Source organism: Camellia sinensis, chromosome 2 (assembly GCF_055761805.1).
Source record: "Camellia sinensis isolate YWXY chromosome 2, ASM5576180v1, whole genome shotgun sequence".
NCBI classification, from domain to species: domain Eukaryota; kingdom Viridiplantae; phylum Streptophyta; class Magnoliopsida; order Ericales; family Theaceae; genus Camellia; species Camellia sinensis.
The window spans coordinates 165,527,049-165,544,655 of record NC_138962.1 but is presented as its reverse complement, the minus strand read 5'-3'; positions in this window follow the sequence as shown (position 1 = coordinate 165,544,655).

The window sequence follows — 17,607 nt, the reverse complement described above, 5'->3', positions numbered from 1 at the left end:
GGGAATAGGCCCATGACAGATGTGGACTCGATCATTCGAGATTCAAATGTGGCAGTCGAATTTGCTCGACAGATTTTTCCTCCCGAGGTCCAGCAGTCGATGGTAGGTCGGCAGGACTTCGAAGTGTATCATGAAGGCATTCACGGTGCGGTGAAGGGGCTCTATACCGCCAACGAAATCGGCATGCGTCTCCGTGCTTCCCGTCGAGAAATAGAGAAGAGGGATGAACGCATTCGAAGCTTGGAGGCTCGCTTGGAAGCGGCTGAGCGTGAGCTAAGGAAGGCCAAGGCCGTTTAGGCACAACCCGTCAGACGGGCTAACCCAATCATGGAAGAAAGGGTCACCTAGCGGCTTAGCAGTACTGCGCTCGCCGATAGAGATACGATGAGCATGTTCGCGATGGAATCCGCGATGGGGAGGGCCTATGACAAAGGTTTCCACGAAGGCCGGAAAGTAGGGATACAGAAGACCAAGGAAAAGCTCGCCAAGGAAGTTTGCCGATGCGAAAATCGTGGATTTAAGCATGGTTGGATCAGGGCGCTTCAGGCCGAGGAAGCTCTCCGAGCAGCGGGCGTTGATTCGGCATTCCCACGGTACCAACGTAGCCATTTTTCATTTTCCGCCTTTGAAGTTGAGCAGAGTGAGGATGAGGGCGACGCCGTATAAAAATACTCAACTTAACGTTTGAACGCAGATCGCATTCATAACTATGTAATTATTGTCTAATTGAATAAAACATTCTATTTTAAATGTTTCATTGTAATTTTCATTCGGCACACACGTGTTTGCATGTTTCATTGTATAAATATCAACCGGCTCAAGTCAACTAGGCATTTTAATTCCGAATGGTTATATGCCAGCTTGTCATGAGCATTCTCCACTAAATATATATTTGGCATGTCACGCAAGGTCAATTGCGCCGATGAGTTTCCGAATTCAGAGGCTTAACCAACCCAAAGGTGTCATGCACTAAGGGCTCCGAATCCAAAGACAGTCAGCCCATCTATAATTGCTGTTTATATAATTAGGTCATTTTACCAAAAAAAAAAAAAAAGCCAAAAATTAGTACATGGAGTGGCTGTCGCCAATATCGCTCGGCGTCCTTCTTTTGGAGTTCAGTGTTAATGAAATCGCCTCAGGGCCATTGCAAGGGTTTTAGAAATAAATCGCCTCAGACTTTTCGCTCCAGTGACTTCGCTTACTGTGTACAGACTCGATTTAAAATGATTTTGTTGCGTGGGCTAGATAAGTGTGAATGTCGAATGGAGTTTTCTTCAGCAGCAGAGGAAAATCTCAGACTCTGGCTAAGCTTGACATTGCAACGAATCGCAATAGAGAACCCACTCGTGCGGGAGGGAGGGCATTCAGAAAACGAGAAAAACGTCAGGCTTTAAGTCGTCAAAGCAGATCACCCCGAAGGGAGAAACAGCAATGGGAAAGTTCTCCGCAACTGTGACCAAGAAACGAGGCTGACATAGCGCCGCGACCGTTGAGTATTACTGTTTTCATGGGAAATTCCTTTCTTGTCTTGGATCTTGGCCTTGACGTTGTCTATGGTGCCAAAGGTCCCCGCCTCGAGGATGATTATCTCGTCGGTGTGAAAGTGGATTCAAGCGAGGTCAGATCAAAGCATTTCAAGTTGCGAGTGCTCTTTGATCAGCGGGCATTGATTCGGCGTTGCCGTTGTGCCAACGCGACGCCGTATGAGAATAGATATTGTAATGCTTTGAACGCGGATTGCGTTTTTTGTAATTATTGTTTAATCGAATAAAATATTTTATTTTAAAAGTTTATCTCATTCTGAATTTTTGTGTGTTTAATTAAACATCTTATTTTGAATGCTGGAATGTTTTGTCTTGTTCATGCGGTTGTACTGGCTCAACCTACATATCCCTGCCTCGATGGGTAAATGTTTTAGTTCTGGAGGGTGCTCCGAATTCGGGATATTATTTGGCCCTCGGTAAATGTTTTAGTTCTGGAGGCTTTATCAGCCTGAAGACGTCATGTGCTGATGGCGCCCCGAATTCAGAGGCTTTATCGGCCCAAAGATGTCATGCGCCGATGCGACTCCGAATCCGGAGGCTTTATTTGGCCAATCGTGACATCCAAGAAGGGCGCTCCGAATTCAGAGGCTTTATCGGCCCAAAGACGTCATTCGTCGATGGGGCTCCGAATCCGGAGGCTTTATTTGGCCAATCGTGACATCCACGAAGGGCGCTCCGAATCCAGAGGCTTTATTGGCCCAAAGACGTCATTTGCCCATGGGGCTTCGAATCCGGAGGCTTTATTTGGCCAATCGTGACATCCACGAAGGGCGCTCCGAATTCGAAGGCTTTATCGGCCCAAAGACGTCATTTGCCGATGGGGCTCCGAATCCGGAGGCTTTATTTGGCCAATCGTGACATCCACGAAGAGCGCTCCGAATCCGGAGGCTTTATCGGCCCAAAGACGTCATTCGCCGATGGGGCTCCGAATCTGGAGGCTTTATTTGGCCAATCGTGACATCCACGAAGGGCGCTCCGAATCCGGAGGCTTTATCGGCCTGAAGACGTCATTCGTCGATGGGGCTCTGAATCCGGGGGCTTTATTTGAAACACTTTTGAACTGGATTGCACAGTGTGTAAATAGGAATCTTTGTATTACAGTAGTGGAAAGTGTACATGGTGAGCCATTCGGAACCAATATCATTCCCCACAGGTCGGGTTTAATGATAGAATTTGCGCAAGTGTGTTAGGAGCAATGCCATGTACCTAATTTTCCATCAACCACCTGCCTTCGGAGATCGTTCCGGATTTAGGCGTACAGCTTGTTTTGACTTCGCCACTTCCAAGGCCAAATCTTCACGGAGACGTTTGTTCTCAGCGATCATGTTCTCCAACCTCTATTCATTTTGCTTTGCTTCGCGATGATAGTCTTCGGTCCAAGCATGTTTGTTGGAGTGAGGTCGTCTCTTTGAGTGGTTTCATCAATGACTATTGGGGGATCTTCTGTTACGCCGGCCATGGATATATTTGAGTATTCCCACAGACGGCACCAGCTATGGAGAAATGGTTGGAAATACTCTTCAGATCCTAGAGAACACTCGTCATCCTCTTCTGGTCACCTGAAAAGGAATAAACACTCCGGTCGGGGGTGCCGAAATTAGCACTCCGACGGACTAGTCAGAATCCACACTCAAGAATGATTGTATTCTAAGTTAAGCACAACAATTCTCACACACCTTTCTTAGTCTGTTGTTCCTTTATTTATACTTGTTTCCTGGGCCTCGTGGCCAGGCCCACTTGTCACTCATTATCCTCTTATTTACTCGACTCCATAGATCAGTATCTATTCGGCCTATCCATTATATTCGGCATCCTTATCGTGCAGGGTAAAGCCGTGTAATATTTGTCTTCTAGAATACGCTTATGATTATTCCAATTATCCGACTCCCACAGCCGGTTGATCGGAGCTCATCTTTCTCGTAGAAACCTATTGATTACTCTGATGAATTTCAGTGCCATAGATTGTTCAAAATTCAGTAAACTATAACTATTCAATAGTCTGTTTGGTTAAATATTATGTCCCAAGTCTACTAATATCTCATCTGATAAAAAAAAAATTATGAATTTAAAATTAAAGAGAGCATACAATTAGGAGAAATTCTTTGTAATTCTAAATGGCTCTATGTCGTTAACTAATGACGGTCGTGTATGGTTATGCATCCAAAGTTTAAGCAGATGGGACCAATTTACTGGGTAAAGCCCAAAAAAATCTAATTTAAAACCTCCGTATTCTTTCCTTTAATATAAATAATCACAAAACAAAAATAAAGAACATGTTTAAAGATATATATATATATATATATATATATATCTGAAAAGCAGAATCCCATGTCTAAGAAGCCAAAAAAAAAAAACCTTAAGCCAGAGAAGTGCCTAAGTAGCTAAAGAAACATAAATCCAAAGAACTCTTAAACATTTTAAAACAATCTTCCTTATTTGTCTTTTAGCTGCCAAAGAATTTGCTTTTTGACATCATCATTTCTCTTTAATTATGTAGAAATCAAATCTATTTTTATTTTTAAAACCAATTGTTGTGGTGGGTATGCTTCAAATTCATGTGTTCTTCCACTGTTTTGCTTCTTAGAGTGGTTGATTTGTTTAGCATTCATAGAAATAGGTTTGTTTACATTTTCTAGTATTTACCTATGTGTTGTTATGAATTGTCTCACTATGTGTTTCCAAATAATTGTAAATTGTACCTGCATTGTGGTTTTTCCATGTGCTTGCTTAAGCACTTTCAGGGACATTGATTTGGAAGGCTTGATACTCTACTTCCATCATATAGTTAACATGATTTACTTTTCAATTCATGCTCATCTTGATACAAGCTGTCATTCAATTTAGTTTAAACCTTGAAATGAATGACATTAAAAAAGAATCTGCACATTTGGGTGGTTGAGACACTCAAAAGAAACCCTAAAGTCGATATCAGATCCAATTTTGAATATTTACAATTCTGAGTAGAAAAACAACAATTCACAACTGAAGGCTCTAAATTACAACATTGTAATAATGTATATATAGTAGAGTTCATGACGAAGTAGTGTTTGAGCCCTAAAATTAAACAGAATAGGAAGAGAATGAGAAGAGGTATAGAATTGTAATCAAATGTTCTTTTCATTTTTTTTTTTTTTTTTTTTGTAATTTTCCTTCTTTTTCTAAGCAACCAAATGGAGCATTTGAGCTAAGAAATTCCATGAAACTATGAAGAAGAAACCCCAAAAAACGAGAAGAAAAAAAAACAACGATTTTACATAGCAATTTCTAGGGTTTTAGGAGTCAAAAAGGAGAAGAGATTCAAACCTTTGCGTAATTGGAATTCAATTCATGAAAAATCGAATGACTAGCTATGCAGAGGAGAATGGGTCAAGCTCCATACCTCGATTTGTTACATAATCAACAGCTGAGATTGCAACAGGGAGTGAGGAACACTGCATTATGATTTGCTAAACGACTTGCTGTGCAGAGGAGAATGAGTCGCGATGAATGAGGCGGTCGATTAGGGAAAGACATAGGGTCCTGTGGTAGTGAAGCCCTTGAGCTTCTTGAGACGCGCAATGATCTTGTTGAAATGCACAGTCTCTTGATGCACATCTCTCTTCATAACGTACATCTTTAAAAAGCTCTCAAACTAGATAGATAGTAAAGAATTTTCAGAGAGGACTTTCATCGAACAGGTTCATCGCACAAAGTGGCTGATACAAGAAGCATTTATAGAGAGAGAAAGCACGAGAGAGAGAAACATGTAGAGAAAGACGAGAGAGAAGATGATTTGAAATTTGTAATTAAGGAATGAGGGGTCTTAGGGTTCCCTCTCTTCGCCATTCATCCAAATCAAACCTAAAAAATTAATTTTCACCCCTATTGAAAAAAGAATACCCAAATCAGTTCTACGATCTTGCTGTGTCGAACAAGGGTTTGATTCGGCCTTCATCATGAGAGAGAGAGAGAGAGAGAGAGAGAGAGATTGAAACCCTTGCTATGTTTTCTTTCTGATTAGACGAATTAGAAGGCAAAGAGTTATTTTGAAGAGTATGAGTGTGTACCATTCCTTATCTCCCTCCGTGTGCCCGACGTTGTTAAGTGGAGTTATACCGGGAGTTGTACCGGCGATGATGCCCTTTGAACCAGTGTTTGATGATTAGAATCTATTAGAAGCTCAAACAGTTGATGTATTTTTTTTTTCCTAAATATTTTTTTTTTGTTTTTTTGGTGAATTGGCGCCAGAAATTTGATTTTGGCACTTCTTTGCTTTTGATCATATAATTTACGGCATACATTGTTTGTCATAAAAATTGTAATACTTTTAACGACAGGCGTTGTGTGCGTCGTAAAAAGGCAATACTGTTTAACGGTGGGCATTGTGTATGCCGTGAAAAGTATACATTTTTTATGGCTGGCGTATGTGCGTCGTGTATAATTGATGTATTAACGGCATGCCATATGCACGTCATAGAAAGTTTTATTATTTACAGTGTGCATTGCAAGCCGTAAAAAAATCATCATTATTATCATTCACAGCCTACGTAATGGGCACGTCGTGGTTGAAAAAGTATTTACGACGTGCAAAAAAAAAAATAAGTCGTAAAAGTGAGAAACTACGGCGTGCATTTATTGTATGTCGTTGATATGGTGTCGTAAAAAGTCAATTTTGTTGTAGTGAATTACACAAGTGTACTCTCAATTACCTAACAAATCTACGCCCAAATTGAACTAATCCCAATGTGTCCCTTCCATCACCATCTTCACCTTAGAACTATCTTGCCCAACGTTGAATCCACAACGCTGATGTCGAATCCATGACAATGAGTCACTCTGGAATCTCCCAAAACTTTAGGCCCAAGTTCCTTGGAATCCACCAAAAAACAACTCTCTTTTGTGAATAAAAGAAAATAAAAAGACCTCTTAATGATGTTGATATAAAGTTCATGAATCTATTGATCACTCTTAAATCATCAAGGAAACACTTATAAAGCACCCTCCAATATAAAATACTTTGTTTTTCTCATCCTCTCTAAAAAACTAGACCGTTCAAACCCTAAAACGAGCAAACATTGCACTTTTTTTTTAATCTAGATCACAAAGACCGCTCGAGCGCACATTTCACCGCTCAAACAGCGTGACTAAAGGTGGTGCGAAACATATAGGTGTAGACACCCCATTTTTGACGGCCCTTCAAGACTTGGATCACTACAACAAAAAAGGTCTTTGGTGACAGACTGATTTTGTCTCCAAACATCAAAATTTCGTCACTAAAGTGATCTGTGACGAAAAAAATTTGTCACCACGTTCGTGGCCTATACGTCGTCACAAAAAGTACCTGGTGACGAAAAACAATTTCGTCACCTATTTTTCATTTTTGGCGACGAAATGTTTCGTCTCCAAATGTTGAATTTTTCGTCCTCTAAAACACCAATTTCGTCACCAAAACTAAATAATATTTTATTTTAATTGTTTTCTACGACGAAATATTTCGTCACCAAATATATTTTTGTGACCAAAGTTTTCCTCACCAATGATATAGATTAAGGTGACAAAAAAATTCGTCACTAAAATGTGCAAAAAACAAAATTATTCAATGACAAAAAACATTTTGTCACCAAATATTTCAATTTAGCGACGAAATATTCAGCAAATGTGACGAAATTATTTGTTTCATACTATATCATTAGTGACAAAATTATTCGTCATGTTTTTTGAAAACTTATAGCAACATTTTTTATTTCGTCACTAATAAAAATTAAAAATTTTGAAAATGGGGGTACTATTTTCTTCCGAAATTTTTTCTTTTCAGTAACAATTCCCTGCGCATTTCAATAACCTGTTCAATAAAATATCTATTACAAATCAATACAAAAATCTGTTCATTATCATAAACATCACAATCGAATTTTAGCTCTATCCACAAAAATACAACATGAATTGCATGCGGATTATAAACATGTCTCCTAATATCCACAAAAACGTTTACTAATATCCACAAAAATATAATATCAACCATATGCAGATTACCAAACACATCTCCTAATATCCAACAAAAAATATGTCTACTAATATCAACAAAAATAAAATATCAAGGGCGGATTACCAAACATGCCCCTTAATACTAACAAAAATATAAAATTTACAACACAACCAAAATACATGTAAGGTAATATGAACAAAAACACAAAATGAGCTACCATTGGCCCTCCAAATTACCAAACACGTCCATATCAAATCTCGAATCTGCAAAAAAATGAAAAAAAAAAAAAAGTTAGACAATTATTATCTTATCTATAACATATACAATTTAACATGCATTTTTAGACTTAGTTTTCAAACCGGGAGTCCCGTGCTAGTTTCGTAAGTTTCCACAACTCACATTGGTCCATCCCGAGGTGTTTGAGGTGTTTCCCGGGCCATCTCGTGGCTGTTGCACAATTTTCGCCCCCGAAGGCCTATTTTCAAGCTTAAGTGTGAAAAAGTGCATTTTTGGACTTAGTTTTCAAACCAGGAGTCCCGTGCTAGTTCCGTAAGTTTCCACAACTCGCATTGGTCAATCCCGAGGTGTTTGAGGTGTTTCCCGGGCAGTCTCGTGGCTGTTGCACGATTTTGGCCCCCGAAGGCCTATTTTTGAAGCTTAACTGTGGAAAAGTACATTTTTGGACTTAGTTTTCAAACCGGGAGTCCCGTGCTAGTTCCGTAAGTTTCACAACTCACATTGGTCCATCCCGAGGTGTTTAAGGTGTTTCCCGGGCTGTCTCGTGGCGGTTGCACGATTTTCGCCGCCGAAGGCCTATTTTCAAGCTTAAGTGTGAAAAAGTGCATTTTTGGACTTAGTTTTCAAACCGGGAGTCCCGTGCTAGTTCCGTAAGTTTCCACAACTCACATTGGTCAATCCCGAGGTGTTTAAGGTGTTTCCCGGGCCGTCTCATGGCTGTTGCACGATTTTGGCCCCCGAAGGCCTATTTTTGAAGCTTAACTGTGGAAAAGTGCATTTTTGGACTTAGTTTTCAAACCGGGAGTCCCGTGCTAGTTCCGTAAGTTTCCACAACTCACATTGGTCAATCTCGAGGTGTTTAAGGTGTTTCCCGGGCCGTCTCGTGGCGGTTGCACAATTTTGGCCCCCGAAGGCCTATTTTTGAAGCTTAACTGTGGAAAAGTGCATTTTTGGACTTAGTTTTCAAACCGGGAGTCCCGTGCTAGTTCCGTAAGTTTCCACAACTCACATTGGTCAATCCCGAGGTGTTTGAGGTGTTTCCCGGGCAGTCTCGTGGCTGTTGCACGATTTTGGCCCCCGAAGGCCTATTTTTGAAACTTAACTGTGGAAAAGTGCATTTTTGGACTTAGTTTTCAAACCGGGAGTCCCGTGCAAGTTCCGTAAGTTTTCACAACTCACATTGGTCCATCCCGAGGTGTTTAAGGTGTTTCCCAGGCTGTCTCGTGGCGGTTGCACGATTTTCGCCGCCGAAGGCCTATTTTCAAGCTTAAGTGTGAAAAAGTGCATTTTTGGACTTAGTTTTCAAACCGGGAGTCCCGTGCTAGTTCCGTAAGTTTCCACAACTCACATTGGTCAATCCCGAGGTGTTTAAGGTGTTTCCCGGGCTGTCTCGTGGCTGTTGCACGATGTTGGCCCCCGAAGGCCTATTTTTGAAGCTTAACTGTGGAAAAGTGCATTTTTGGACTTAGTTTTCAAACCGGGAGTCCCGTGCTAGTTCCGTAAGTTTCCACAACTCACATTGGTCAATCTCGAGGTGTTTAAGGTGTTTCCCGGGCCGTCTCGTGGCGGTTGCACAATTTTGGCCCCCGAAGGCCTATTTTTGAAGCTTAACTGTGGAAAAGTGCATTTTTGGACTTAGTTTTCAAACCGGGAGTCTCGTGCTAGTTCCGTAAGTTTCCACAACTCACATTGGTCAATCCCGAGGTGTTTGAGGTGTTTCCCGGGCAGTCTCGTGGCTGTTGTACGATTTTGGCCCCCGAAGGGCTATTTTTGAAACTTAACTGTGGAAAAGTGCATTTTTGGACTTAGTTTTCAAACCGGGAGTCCCGTGCTAGTTCCGTAAGTTTTCACAACTCACATTGGTCCATCCCGAGGTGTTTAAGGTGTTTCCCGGGCTGTCTCGGGGCGGTTGCACGATTTTCGCCGCCGAAGGCCTATTTTCAAGCTTAAGTGTGAAAAAGTGCATTTTTGGACTTAGTTTTCAAACCGGGAGTCCCGTGCTAGTTCCGTAAGTTTCCACAACTCATATTGGTCAATCCCGAGGTGTTTAAGGTGTTTCCCGGGCCGTCTCGTGGCTGTTGCACGATTTTGGCCCCCGAAGGCCTATTTTTGAAGCTTAACTGTGGAAAAGTGCATTTTTGGACTTAGTTTTCAAACCGGGAGTCCCGTTCTAGTTCCGTAAGTTTCCACAACTCACATTGGTCAATCTCGAGGTGTTTAAGGTGTTTCCCGGGCCGTCTCGTGGCGGTTGCACAATTTTGGCCCCCGAAGGCCTATTTTTGAAGCTTAACTGTGGAAAAGTGCATTTTTGGACTTAGTTTTCAAACCGGGAGTCCCGTGCTAGTTCCGTAAGTTTCCACAACTCACATTGGTCAATCCCGAGGTGTTTGAGGTGTTTCCCGGGCAGTCTCATGGCTGTTGCACGATTTTGGCCCCCGAAGGCCTATTTTTGAAACTTAACTATGGAAAAGTGCATTTTTGGACTTAGTTCTCAAACCGGGAGTCCCGTGCTAGTTCCGTAAGTTTTCACAACTCACATTGGTCCATCCCGAGGAGTTTGAGGTGTTTCCCGGGCCGTCTCGTGGCGGTTGCACGATTTTCGCCCCCGAAGGCCTATTTTGAAGCTTAAGTGTGAAAAAGTGCATTTTTGGACTTAGTTTTCAAACCGGGAGTCCCGTGCTAGTTCCGTAAGTTTCCACAACTCACATTGGTCCATCCTGAGGTGTTTGAGGTGTTTCCCGGGCAGTCTCGTGGCTGTTGCACGATTTTGGCCCCCGAAGGCCTATTTTTGAAGCTTAACTGTGGAAAAGTGCATTTTTGGACTTAGTTTTCAAACCGGGAGTCCCGTGCTAGTTCCGTAAGTTTCCACAACTCACATTGGTCAATCTCGAGGTGTTTAAGGTGTTTCCCGGGCCGTCTCGTGGCGGTTGCACAATTTTGGCCCCCGAAGGCCTATTTTTGAAGCTTAACTGTGGAAAAGTGCATTTTTGGACTTAGTTTTCAAACCGGGAGTCTCGTGCTAGTTCCGTAAGTTTCCACAACTCACATTGGTCAATCCCGAGGTGTTTGAGGTGTTTCCCGGGCAGTCTCGTGGCTGTTGCACGATTTTGGCCCCCGAAGGCCTATTTTTGAAACTTAACTGTGGAAAAGTGCATTTTTTGACTTAGTTTTCAAACCGGGAGTCCCGTGCTAGTTCCGTAAGTTGTCACAACTCACATTGGTCCATCCCGAGGTGTTTGAGGTGTTTCCTGGGCCGTCTCGTGGCGGTTGCACGATTTTCGCCGCCGAAGGCCTATTTTCAAGCTTAAGTGTGAAAAAGTGCATTTTTGGACTTAGTTTTCAAACCGGGAGTCCCGTGCTAGTTCCGTAAGTTTCCAAAACTCACATTGGTCAATCCCGAGGTGTTTAAGGTGTTTCCCGGGCCGTCACGTGGCTGTTGCACGATTTTGGCCCCCGAAAGCCTATTTTTGAAGCTTAACTGTGGAAAAGTGCATTTTTGGACTTAGTTTTCAAACCGGGAGTCCCGTGCTAGTTCCGTAAGTTTTCACAACTCACATTGGTCAATCTCGAGGTGTTTAAGGTGTTTCCCGGGCCGTCTCGTGGCGGTTGCACAATTTTGGCCCCCGAAGGCCTATTTTTGAAGCTTAACTGTGGAAAAGTGCATTTTTGGACTTAGTTTTCAAACCGGGAGTCCCGTGCTAGTTCCGTAAGTTTCCACAACTCACATTGGTCAATCCCGAGGTGTTTGAGGTGTTTCCCGGGCAGTCTCGTGGCTGTTGCACGATTTTGGCCCCCGAAGGGCTATTTTTGAAACTTAACTGTGGAAAAGTGCATTTTTGGACTTAGTTTTCAAACTGGGAGTCCCGTGCTACTTCCGTAAGTTTTCACAACTCACATTGGTCCATCCCGAGGTGTTTAAGGTGTTTCCCGGGCTGTCTCGTGGCGGTTGCACGATTTTCGCCGCCGAAGGCCTATTTTCAAGCTTAAGTGTGAAAAAGTGCATTTTTGGACTTAGTTTTCAAACCGGGAGTCCCGTGCTAGTTCCGTAAGTTTCCACAACTCACATTGGTCAATCCCGAGGTGTTTAAGGTGTTTCCCGGGCCGTCTCGTGGCTGTTGCACGATTTTGGCCCCCGAAGGCCTATTTTTGAAGCTTAACTGTGGAAAAGTGCATTTTTGGACTTAGTTTTCAAACCGGGAGTCCCGTGCTAGTTCCGTAAGTTTCCACAACTCACATTGGTCAATATCGAGGTGTTTAAGGTGTTTCCCGGGCCGTCTCGTGGCGGTTGCACAATTTTGGCCCCCGAAGGCCTATTTTTGAAGCTTAACTGTGGAAAAGTGTATTTTTGGACTTAGTTTTCAAACCGGGAGTCCCGTGCTAGTTCCGTAAGTTTCCACAACTCACATTGGTCAATACCGAGGTGTTTGAGGTGTTTCCCGGGCATTCTCGTGGCTGTTGCACGATTTTGGCCCCCGAAGGCCTATTTTTGAAACTTAACTGTGGAAAAGTGCATTTTTGGACTTAGTTTTCAAACCGGGGGTCCCGTGCTAGTTCCGTAAGTTTTCACAACTCACATTGGTCCATCCCGAGGTGTTTGAGGTGTTTCCCAGGCCGTCTCGTGGCGGTTGCACGATTTTCGCCCCCGAAGGCCTATTTTCAAGCTTAAGTGTGAAAAAGTGCATTTTTGGACTTAGTTTCCAAACCGGGAGTCCCGTGCTAGTTCCCTAAGTTTCCACAACTCACATTGGTCCATCCCGAGGTGTTTGAGGTGTTTCCCGGGCAGTCTCGTGGCTGTTGCACGATTTTGGCCCCCGAAGGTCTATTTTTGAAGCTTAACTGTGGAAAAGTGCATTTTTGGACTTAGTTTTCAAACCGGGAGTCCCGTGCTAGTTCCGTAAGTTTCCACAACTCACATTGGTCAATCTCGAGGTTTTTAAGGTGTTTCCCGGGCCGTCTCGTGGCGGTTGCACAATTTTGGCCCCCGAAGGCCTATTTTTGAAGCTTAACTGTGGAAAAGTGCATTTTTGGACTTAGTTTTCAAACCGGGAGTCCCGTGCTAGTTCCGTAAGTTTCCACAACTCACATTGGTCAATCCCGAGGTGTTTGAGGTGTTTCCCGGGCAGTCTCGTGGCTGTTGCACGATTTTGGCCCCCGAAGGCCTATTTTTGAAACTTAACTGTAGAAAAGTGCATTTTTGGACTTAGTTTTCAAACCGGGAGTCCCGTGCTAGTTCCGTAAGTTTTCACAACTCACATTGGTCCATCCCGAGGTGTTTGAGGTGTTTCCCGGGCCGTCTCATGGCGGTTGCACGATTTTCGCCGCCGAAGGCCTATTTTCAAGCTTAAGTGTGAAAAAGTGCATTTTTGGACTTAGTTTTCAAACCGGGAGTCCCGTGCTAGTTCCCCAAGTTTCCACAACTCACATTGGTCCATCCCGAGGTGTTTGAGGTGTTTCCCGGGCAGTCTCGTGGCTGTTGCACGATTTTGGCCCCCGAAGGCCTATTTTTGAAGCTTAACTGTGGAAAAGTACATTTTTGGACTTAGTTTTCAAACCGGGAGTCCCGTGCTAGTTCCGTAAGTTTCCACAACTCACATTGGTCCATCCCGAGTTGTTTAAGGTGTTTCCCGGGCCGTCTCGTGGCGGTTGCACGATTTTGGCCCCCGAAGGCCTATTTTCAAGCTTAAGTGTGAAAAAGTGCATTTTTGGACTTAGTTTTCAAACCGGGAGTCCCGTGCTAGTTCCGTAAGTTTCCACAACTCACATTGGTCCATCCCGAGGTGTTTGAGGTGTTTCCCGGGCAGTCTCGTGGCGGTTGCACGATTTTCGCCCCCGAAGGCCTATTTTCAAGCTTAAGTGTGAAAAAGTGCATTTTTGGACTTAGTTTTCAAACCGGGAGTCCCGTGCTAGTTCCGTAAGTTTCCACAACTCACATTGGTCCATTCCGAGGTGTTTCAGGTGTTTCCCGGGCCGTCTCGTGGCGGTTGCACGATTTTGGCCCCCGAAGGCCTATTTTTGAAGCTTAACTGTGGAAAAGTGCATTTTTGGACTTAGTTTTCAAACCGGGAGTCCCGTGCTAGTTCCGTAAGTTTCCACAACTCACATTGGTCCATCCCGAGGTGTTTAAGGTGTTTCCCGGGCCGTCTCGTGGCGGTTGCACGATTTTGGCCCCCGAAGGCCTATTTTTGAAGCTTAACTGTGGAAAAGTGCATTTTTGGACTTAGTTTTCAAACCGGGAGTCCCGTGCTAGTTCCGTAAGTTTCCACAACTCACATTGGTCAATCTCGAGGTTTTTAAGGTGTTTCCCGGGCCGTCTCGTGGCGGTTGCACAATTTTGGCCCCCGAAGGCCTATTTTTGAAGCTTAACTGTGGAAAAGTGCATTTTTGGACTTAGTTTTCAAACCGGGAGTCCCGTGCTAGTTCCGTAAGTTTCCACAACTCACATTGGTCAATCCCGAGGTGTTTGAGGTGTTTCCCGGGCAGTCTCGTGGCTGTTGCACGATTTTGGCCCCCGAAGGCCTATTTTTGAAACTTAACTGTGGAAAAGTGCATTTTTGGACTTAGTTTTCAAACCGGGAGTCCCGTGCTAGTTCCGTAAGTTTTCACAACTCACATTGGTCCATCCCGAGGTGTTTGAGGTGTTTCCCGGGCTGTCTCATGGCGGTTGCACGATTTTCGCCGCCGAAGGCCTATTTTCAAGCTTAAGTGTGAAAAAGTGCATTTTTGGACTTAGTTTTCAAACCGGGAGTCCCGTGCTAGTTCCCTAAGTTTCCACAACTCACATTGGTCCATCCCGAGGTGTTTGAGGTGTTTCCCGGGCAGTCTCGTGGCTGTTGCACGATTTTGGCCCCCGAAGGCCTATTTTTGAAGCTTAACTGTGGAAAAGTACATTTTTGGACTTAGTTTTCAAACCGGGAGTCCCGTGCTAGTTCCGTAATTTTCCACAACTCACATTGGTCCATCCCGAGGTGTTTAAGGTGTTTCCCGGGCCGTCTCGTGGCGGTTGCACGATTTTGGCCCCCGAAGGCCTATTTTCAAGCTTAAGTGTGAAAAAGTGCATTTTTGGACTTAGTTTTCAAACCGGGAGTCCCGTGCTAGTTCCGTAAGTTTCCACAACTCACATTGGTCCATCCCGAGGTGTTTGAGGTGTTTCCCGGGCAGTCTCGTGGCGGTTGCACGATTTTCGCCCCCGAAGGCCTATTTTCAAGCTTAAGTGTGAAAAAGTGCATTTTTGGACTTAGTTTTCAAACCGGGAGTCCCGTGCTAGTTCCGTAAGTTTCCACAACTCACATTGGTCCATTCCGAGGTGTTTCAGGTGTTTCCCGGGCCGTCTCGTGGCGGTTGCACGATTTTGGCCCCCGAAGGCCTATTTTTGAAGCTTAACTGTGGAAAAGTGCATTTTTGGACTTAGTTTTCAAACCGGGAGTCCCGTGCTAGTTCCGTAAGTTTCCACAACTCACATTGGTCCATCCCGAGGTGTTTAAGGTGTTTCCCGGGCCGTCTCGTGGCGGTTGCACGATTTTGGCCCCCGAAGGCCTATTTTTGAAGCTTAACTGTGGAAAAGTGCATTTTTGGACTTAGTTTTCAAACCGGGAGTCCCGTGCTAGTTCCGTAAGTTTCCACAACTCACATTGGTCCATCCCGAGGTGTTTAAGTTGTTTCCCGGGCCGTCTCGTGGCGGTTGCACGATTTTGGCCCCCGAAGGCCTATTTTTGAAGCTTAAGTGTGAAAAAGTGCATTTTTGGACTTAGTTTTCAAACTGGGAGTCCCGTGCTAATTCCGTAAGTTTTCACAACTCACATTGGTCCGTCCCGAGGTGTTTGAGGTGTTTCCCGGGCAGTCTCGTGGCGGTTGCACGATTTTGGCCCCCGAAGGCCTATTTTTGAAGCTTAAGTGTGAAAAAGTACATTTTTGGACTTAGTTTTCAAACCGGGAGTCCCGTGCTAATTCCGTAAGTTTTCACAACTCACATTGGTCCGTCCCGAGGTGTTTGAGGTGTTTCCGGGCCGTTTCGTGGCTGTTGCATGATTTTGGCCCCCGAATGCCTGTTTTCCGGGTTAAGTGTGGAAAAGTGCATTTTTGAACTTAGTTTTCAAACCGAAAGTCCCGTGCTAGTTCTGTAAGTTTCCACAACTCACATTGGTCCGTCCCGAGGTGTTTGAGGTGTTTCCCGGGCCGTCTTGTGGCTGTTGCATATTTTTTCAACTAGTTCCATTCCTACATGTTGTAATAGTTTTCTACTTAGTTTCATGCCTACTTGTTGGAATAGTGCAAATGTCAAAGTAGTTTCCTAATTGGGAGCCACGTACATATTTCAGTGTTTGTGATGTTTCTCGGGCTTTTACGTGCGTAGTTCACTATCTTAGTTGAAGGAGAAATTTCTACTAAATTAGCATAGAAATATAATATACTAACCAAGAAGCTTGTTAATCAGAATCTGAACTTTCCCCACTCTCAAAATTTCCTGTGATACCTTTCTGTCTCAAACACTCGATGATACTTTGTATCTTCTTGCTTTGTTTCTTCTCTGACTTTTCAAACCTTGCAATTTGTTCTTTTTGTTGTGCTATTTGCAGCTCGAGGCATTGAACATGGTCACTATTTTCAGCAGGTGCAACAGTTGTATTCACAAAAAAAGAAGGCCTCATACCGAGTCCTTTTACATAACCTGGCCTTGGCTGAAGCACCTTCACTAACAACTCCTCTGGGGTCAAGGGGATCGCACTAGTCTGCGAGAGGTGTTCTGCTTGCGTCTGTATCAGGTTGTCCTATTAATTTGAAATAAATCAAAGTATAAGTTATTCTAACCTACATAGCAAAATAAATAATATTATCAAAATTGAAAGGCATTGCCTTGTACATACATAATTAACTTGGCTCTCCGATGAAATCCATTCATGCGTGTCCGAATTGTAGTGGATGGACTTGTAAAATTCTGCTAAATCGGTTACTTTTCCATTTGCAATTATCTGCTTCATTTGTTTGTCAATGTTAATTCAATGATTTAAATAACAAAGCCTACTAATCCAATAAAATAAATGTGTAGAACGCACCGAGCTGTGTACCCTGACCGGGATTGATTTTGATCCACATCGATGTTTTGTTTTCATTTGCATCCTATTATTCACATTAGCTAGTGATTGTTCCTACACAATTGAAACACCAATACAAACAAGAAAAGATAACATTAGTAAGAAAAAACTTAATTTTTGACAATTAACATACATAAAACATTTTACCTTGAATTTTTGACTATTCCACTTGTCAATTAGAGATGTCCACTGATTGAGAGTAACTCTTGTAGGTGGGTGGCTTCTCGCGTAATCCTCCCCTCTTGCATCCTTAAGTTGCTTGTATTGTTTGTGCAACTTATAGGTGAAACCACTCAATCGTCGACCAAACTGTGTGTCTAAAGCCTTTGCTACATCAGTCTGATTGCCTTGTAGATCAAACTGATCCTGCAAAATGAAAAAAAAATAAAAATTACAAAGAAACAAAGCCTAAACATGAAAAGAGTTTGTCAATAATTACCGCTAAGCGTTGGATCATCGGCTCCTTATCAGCAACATTCACCTTCTTCCACCTACGAACACTCAGGTCTGGTAACTGCGTTCGAACCTCTATACCAATTTTGGAGACTAGCTTGGAGGCGTTGTCTCCTACTGGTGCACGAAACTGTTCAGGTATAGGAACTAACATCTTCCCATCCTTCTCGACAATGCGATGGGCCTGTATGCCACGTGTCGGGCCACGACCACGTCTGTCATGTGATGCTGTAAGGATATAATATTAATTGAGTTAGTAAGTAAACAAATGCAAGTTAAACCTTAAAAACAACTTTGCAAACTTACCAACGATGGTAGA